The sequence below is a fragment of the Amphiprion ocellaris genome, chromosome 16 (genome assembly GCF_022539595.1).
Source record: "Amphiprion ocellaris isolate individual 3 ecotype Okinawa chromosome 16, ASM2253959v1, whole genome shotgun sequence".
In the NCBI taxonomy this organism is placed as follows: Eukaryota; Metazoa; Chordata; class Actinopteri; family Pomacentridae; genus Amphiprion; species Amphiprion ocellaris.
Window position 1 is genome coordinate 31846757 of NC_072781.1, and position 7357 is coordinate 31854113.

Here is a 7357-nt window from a genome sequence, read left to right on the forward strand (position 1 = left end):
CATTGATTGACAGAGTACAAATGAGGTGTTTTTTAGCATTTAAGCAGGTGAACCTAATCTGGTAGACCCCAAAAATCCAATTCTAATGTTGTAAATGTGCAGAATATGAGCTCTTTAACGTTCTTCTCTGCTCCTCTGTGCACTTTCCCCAGAACCCAAAGGAAAAAAGAAAGACTTTCATAGCTTTCAGGTTATCCAGATGTTCAGCGAACAAACAAGTGATTTATTTGATATATTTATCTGTTCTTACATTATTCTACAGCAGCATAGATACATTTCCTTTACATTATGAGGTAAACTGTCAGAGGAGACAAATTTGATCTTTATTTTAAAACACTTCTACTCTGTGTTGCTGCTGTTCCTTCCTGCTCTTTAGACACTCATCCCTTCCCCTCCATGCAGCCTCCTTTGCCCTGACCTCAGCCTCCCTGCCTCCCGCTGTGGTATCCCAGAGGCCCTCGGGGCACCAGGCTCCGTCTTCCCCTCCAGCCCCACCTCCACAGGAAAGCCCCCAGACTGCCGCCAAATACCTCTGCAGATTGATTCTTCCCTCCCGCTCAGATGCATCCAAAGGCCCCTCGTGGCTTCGCCCCGCTTCCACCGCAGGCCTCGGAAATACCTGAGATCCCTGAGCGAGGCCGCCGCTTATCTGCACCGCCGTGACCCAAGTTCAACACCACAAGGATCCTCACACCCTGTTTGAATCAGAGAACCAAGATGCTGAAGCAGACAGGAGAAGACTGCAAAGGTACAAAAAACTATCTGAAGTTTGTAGAGGTGGGAGAGCTGATGTGCTGCATTTTATGCATTTGAATGAAATTTCTACTGATCATACCAGACAAGTTCATGTTTTCTATGAAAACTCATAATTGCACAAGGGTTTTCTAATCATCAATCAGCCTTGTACGGAAGACTTGGGTAAGAAGACCAACTTTCAAAATTTTCACCTTGCTAATGCCAAATTTCTCATAAATCACATACACTTTCATGATACAGCAATATAACAGCTAACCAGGAGTAAAAAAAACTAAATATTATCTGTCTAAAAGGCTAACGAGCTGACTTTAAGTTAAGCTAATTAGCTATATTAGCTTAATTAGTACTAGCAAGGTAGCTAGGTTGAATTCTTTGCTGCTGTTGGCAAAACATCCCTGTTGTTTTGACACTATTTTTGTGTAAATTTAAATATCAAGGACAATAGAGTAAAGTTGTTTCATCCAAGGTAACATATTAATGAGATTTAAACCATTTAAAAAGAAAAAAGCTAAACTATTTTCATTTTTGTTGTTGAGTTGCTTCAAAATTTGAGAGTATAGTTAATCTTTTATCTACACTACCGTTCAGAAGTTTGGGGTCACTCAGGCAAATTCACGTTTTCCATGAAAACTCACACTTTTATTCATGTGCTAACATAACTGCACAAGGGTTTTCTAATCATCAATGAGCCTTTCAACACCATTAGCTAACACAATGTAGCATTAGAACACAGGAGTGATGGTTGCTGGAAATGTTCCTCTGTACCCCTATGGAGATATTCCATTAAAAATCAGCTGTTTCCAGCTACAATAGCCATTTACCACATTAACTATGTCTAGACTGGATTTATCATTCATTTAATGTTATCTTCACTGTTAAAAACGACTTTCCTTTCAAAAATAAGAACATTTTTAGGTGACCCCAAACTATTGAATGGTAGTGTATGTACACAGGTTCCTGAAAACACTTTGTGTTTCTGCACAACAAGAATTAAACAGTTCAGACTAAAAAAAGATAAAACTACATTAGTTGACGTAAGACACCAGTGAGTGAAAATATGTTGCTTGATCGTCTGCACAGAAGGCCCAATCTGAAGCAGCAACTGAAGTGTAGAATTTTAAACCAAGACAACTTATTTCCATCTAGTCAGATGAACTGTGGAGCAGCAGAGAAGAATAAAACTGGTCCTCAGACTCCATCTAGTGGCCTGACGTGTGAAAGAATCAGCGTTTCACAAAGAAGTGAAGTAGTTCTGGGAATGTCAGTTGTTTAATTAATCAGATTAGAAAGGCGTAAAAATCTCTGAGCCTGAAAACAGAAAATATCTTCTAAAACCAGCTAAGTGTTGAATTAAAAACAATCTCATTAGTCTTTATTAAATTTGATGTAAAAATAAACACAAATGTATGATTTAAAGGTCTATATGTATTTTAGCAATTGGATTTTCCGTTCTGAAACGGTATTGAAAAACAAAAAACAGTGGTTATTTGATTTTCGTTTTAAAATGCACAAAATGAAATTGAAATGCAAGGCGTTTTTCCTTGTCATGATCAAAAGGGGATTCACAAAATGTTAAAAATGCTTTGATTTTCATTTTATATTTAGAATAACAAAAAAGTAAAATCAGTAAGAGACAGAAACCATATACAGTCTATGACAGAAACGAAAAAAGGTCCGTTTTTTCATTTTCTGAGACCGGAAGTGGTCATCAGCAAGTGTGGAGCCAAACGACAACAAGATTCTCAGAGGGCGGACCCAGAGAGCAGTGATTGGGCAGACTGACAGAGCCAGAGAGCAGTGATTGGTCAGACTGACTGAGAGTCAGAGAGCAGTGATTGGTCAGACAGCTCGCTAGCGGATCTAGTCTGCTGTATGTATCTATGGTGCGCACGTCTGCTAGCGTCTCTGGCTGCTGGAGACCTCGTTTTTGGAGTAAAACACGGTAAGAAGACAAATTCTTCTAACCTGTAGCGTTATTTTGTTGTACGTTAAGTCAGCGACTTGTGAAGAGTTGTGTTTTGTCGTGTTTGAGCAGTTGGTCCGGACGCGTTAGCTAGCTTAGCGGCTAAGTTAGCTAGCTTAGCGGCTAAGTTAGCTAGCGGGCTAATTAACACAGGTGGCTAACTTACCGCTGAACACCTGTGTTAGTTGCTGCTGCAGCTGTCCTCATTATTAGAATGAACTTCTCAACCTGTATTTCTCTGCTGTGTATTTTAGCTTTTAAAAAAGTTATTTTACTTTAAGGTTAACTGAAACCCGTTCAGCTGCACTGAAGTTTAACATTCAGCTGGTTTGAATTAAACCACGCTTAACTTAACATTGCAACATTACCTCTCTGAATCTCCATAATTTCATTAAATTCCTTCTCTCTTCCACTGCTCAAGTTCAATCCAGTATATAAAGTGACATTAATAGTGAATAAACTAACAACCAGCCATTGTATTTATTTATTATTGCATGTATTTGTAGTAAAACATGAGTTGAAACATCCTACTTTTGGATCTAGAACTGCACAACCGTTCATTTTCAGTCACCTGAGAGTTAAACTCCCCTTTTTATGTGAGGTTGAAGCAGAAAGTCTGAGTTAACAAAGAAAGTTGTTTATAATTTGCGATACCTGTTATCTCTGACTGAGGCTTTAGTTTTTGTAGAGCGATTTACACGTAGAAACTTTGTTCAGGAAGATTTCTCAGTAGCTCAGAGGACAGGCTGCTTTTTACACAACCTTGTAAGAGAATGTCTGTCAATGCTTTCAGCAGAATTTAGAAACACAACACTTCCTAAACAGATATTTTGAGGCTGTGAGGTTGAACGTTTGAGAGTATATCAGTGTGTTTGTTTGTGGTCTTTCTGTTTCTAGGTGGAAGCTGAATTAGTGAGGATGACTCCTGCTCCTGTCATCTCTAAGCTCCTCACACATCTTTACCTGCACATGAGGAAAATCACTCCTGTAGAATGCAGGTATGTTTGTCATTATTATAAAAAGATGTTGCCTGGTGACCTGTCAGAAACCCATTATACAGAGTCAGCCAAAATAATGTTTACACACATCAGGAAAAGAAAAACTTGCATAAATATTTCAATACCAAATTTATTCAGACATCAGGAGATTAATAAAAGTTATCTTTGGCCTCTACAATTACAAGAGGTGCTCAAAGTGGTGGCCACTGGCTTCCAGACATTTCTGTTGTGTTGTAGACGTCACTTGTTGATGCTCCATTCATGAGGGTAGCGCCATCTGTTGGGAAAACATCGTACAACAGGACACAGAGTTATCGTGATTTGATCAAACTTAGAAAGAGGAATCTATATGTATAGAAGTACTTATACAAATGAAATATTTATAAAAGTTTTTCTTTTCCTGATGTGTGTTACATTATTTTGGGATTCTGACTCTGTGAACTTAATGAGAAAAAACTGTCATTTAATTGTTGCTCTGAAAGCTTCTTTAGTGAAAACCGGCTGGTGTTCTGCTTTGAAACAAACTGCTGTTGAGGTCTGTGTTTTTAGGTTTAACCCCACAGTTTCTGAATGAACTGATTGTTTTTTTCCTGATCAATGTGGACGTTATAATTGATGGTAACATTTACTGATCATATAATCAGCATGACAATATAACAGTAGAACATTCTGACCACCTGACTAATACTGTGTTGGTCCCTTTATGCTGCTAAAACTCCTCTGACCCAGTGGTTCATCAGAACCTCTGGGGATGTCCTGTGGATTCTGTGGATCCTGTGGGTTGCAGGGTGGGTCCTACCTAGACCAGGCTGATCCTGGACCATCCCACAGATGCTCCATCAGATGTGGATGTGGGGAGTGTGGAACCCAGGTGAACAGCTTAGCTCTGTCGTGTTCCTCGGACCACTCCTAGTAGTTTTAATTTGTCCTGCTGAGGGTGGCAGCTGGCATCAAGGACTGCTGTTGCCATGGAGACTAGGGGGTTGTTTGTCTGCAGTGTTTAGGTGTGGTACATGTCAAACATCCACATGAACGTCAAGGTTTCCCAGCAGAACGTTGCATTAGAACAAGATGATGGATGTTGTTCTCTTCAGCTGTCAGTGGTCAGTCTGAGATATTAAGAATAAATAAATGTGCATAATGTGGAAATGAACAGATTTTATTTTTATTTATTCCTACAGCTGCTACATGGAAAGTTCCAGAATGTGGAGGAATTTAGTCTCACAATCACAGACAATAAATATTATCTGAAAGTCTGGTGATTGTTGTTTATCAGCACAATACAAAAAGATTCATGTTAGAAATATTCCAGTTAAGACTCTAGAATATCAGGATTTATGTAAATTTACCTCAATAATATGAATGTTCAGGTTAAGATTGTACAGTGATATTTATTATGTAAGTTTAGCTGATTAACGTTTATGACTCTGCACTACAATATTATTATTTAAATTGACATCATTATTATAATATTTAAGGTCAGACTCTACAGTATTGAGATTAAGAAATCAAATATTCTATAAAATGTAAATACACTGAACTAATCTGGATATATTTTAGTGAGACTCTACAATATTATTTATGACACAAATCTATCTAAATCAAAATTTTAAACATTTTTACTCCAAACATTGACTGGACTGATTTAAATATTAAAATCATTCCTTTCTAATCCTCTGCTGTACGTTCAAACCTGAGGCCTTAAATAGAAACACACAAGTATCTGATTGAAGGAACTTCTGCAGAGTCCTGGTTCCAGAACATGATGATAGAATTATAGACAAACTTTAACAAAAGCTGCCTGAGAGTTTACAACTTTTTATGTTAAATTTCTTCAGTAATTTAATGAGTTATCAGCAAAAATCAAGTGTTGATTTGATGAACTTCATTTCCTAAAACATCCAGAATTGGAGCTCATATCTTTGTCAGCTGTAAAGTTTCTGCTCCTTCAAAGTTCACAACACAATGAATGAATTCCTAAAACACTCTCAATGCTGGAGAGCGTTTGTGATGCTGAAGCAGTGACCAGTTTTTCTGTTTCTTCTCTGGAGATGCACAATGAGGGACGTCTGCAGAGACTGAGAAAGAGTCTCACCACATCCTGACATGAGGAAAAAGACTTCATTGAAGACTACAATGAGAAAAACTATCAGACAGCAGACGGCTGCATTCAAGGTGAGATCTGAACATTTGATCTGGAACAGGAATTCAATAACGGCAGCATGAGCTTCATTTCAGTCTGTAGCTGCTGAATTCATGGATGAATCATCTGGTACTAGAGAGGAAGACCATCAAACATCCACGTCAGCTGATGGAGGTCCAAGAGTCTCACCCAACAAACAACCTACAGAGTGAAGACCTCCAATCTGATTGGACGGCCTCCTATTCAGCCACGTGTGAACAAATGCCTCTAAGCTGATTTGTTTTCTAAAATAAATCTAGTTTGAGTCCTAATCTATGCCTGTGTGTTTGCTTCTTTACACCGCTGTTAACAGTTTAGGCTGTTAGATTGTTCCAGATAAGACAAGTACAAGATTCTTCAGAGCCGTTCTACCACGAGCCTGACAGGAAGAACTCCAACAGCTACTGAATGTTCCTGTGGTTCCCTCAAGGCTACAGGAGGAGCCCTACGAGGACGAGCCGGTCCACCTGATGGCGGCCAGTCGCTGCGGTTCAAAGCCAACACCGACTACGTGGACTTCTACTGGACCACACGGAGGCCTTCAAACCGGACCAACAAGTTCAGCGACTCCCCGATCGTGGGTCTGAGGACCGCCGAGCCTCGGTCCAGCCGGCCTCCTGTCTGTGGGTGTTTGAGTGCTGAGAGGTTTGTGGATGCATGTGAACGTTCTGTGTTGAAACAGCAGCTTTGGACTCAGTAACGCCAGGAAAAACCAAGAGCTCCTTTATTTGTGACTTCCACTAAAAAACTGATGAAAATAAGTTTGCCAGGGTTCTGACTGATAACAGATTATTAAATAATGAAAATAACTGTTTAAATATTCCTTTAAACAATCCTTTTAGGTCTACATTTCCTTTACACTGACTTCTTGGTATATGTACAAGTATTTATATTCCTTTAAACCAACCTAAACTTCATGTTTTGATCATTATCAAGTGAGAAAACTCAATCCAGACTCCTCATAATGACGTTTGAGATTTATGCTGCTGTTATTTGTTTAGTCCAGACTAAATGACAGAAATCCACAACTGTAATTTTATTTCACGACTTGGTTATTAAATGTCAAAACAATCCATGTGACTCTAAAAACACAACAGCTTTACAAACTCTAAGATTAAACTCTCCACAAGGATCCAAAATAAGTTGGACTTCTACATGAGAGCTTTAATTATTCTTCATCTACTTCCTGAAAAGTTTGGTCAATAAAAAGACAAAAACTAATATTTTCAGCTGAACTAAAGACAGACTTTGTGATTTTTCTGCTCACATGTTGTGTTGTTGTAAACTTCCTCTTTCAAATAAATAGCCTCCTAACCCCTGGAAAGCAGCGTTTGTCCTGTTTTTGTGTTGCTCATCAGCGACCCTAGACAACCGGGTCCTAACGCCATACTATGACGTTTTTACAATGATGGTTCTACTATGGAACCAGTTTCACATGTTCAGGTGTTCTTTGTGTTC

The 7357-nt window shown here is 38.8% G+C and overlaps 1 long non-coding RNA gene across 4 annotated transcripts; it reads left to right on the forward strand.

Moving 5' to 3' along the window:
* Positions 1-357: 357 nt before the first annotated feature.
* LOC129350778 (uncharacterized) lies at positions 358-6171 on the forward strand. Of its 4 annotated transcripts, none has more exons than XR_008604294.1 (4): positions 358-748; positions 3617-3717; positions 4447-4588; positions 5769-6171. It is a non-coding gene; the product is annotated as an uncharacterized LOC129350778 (long non-coding RNA). The 4 variants fall into 4 exon arrangements; XR_008604293.1 differs by lacking the exon at positions 358-748 and adding an exon at positions 2338-2698; XR_008604295.1 differs by lacking the exon at positions 4447-4588.
* The last annotated feature ends 1186 nt before the right edge of the window (positions 6172-7357 follow it).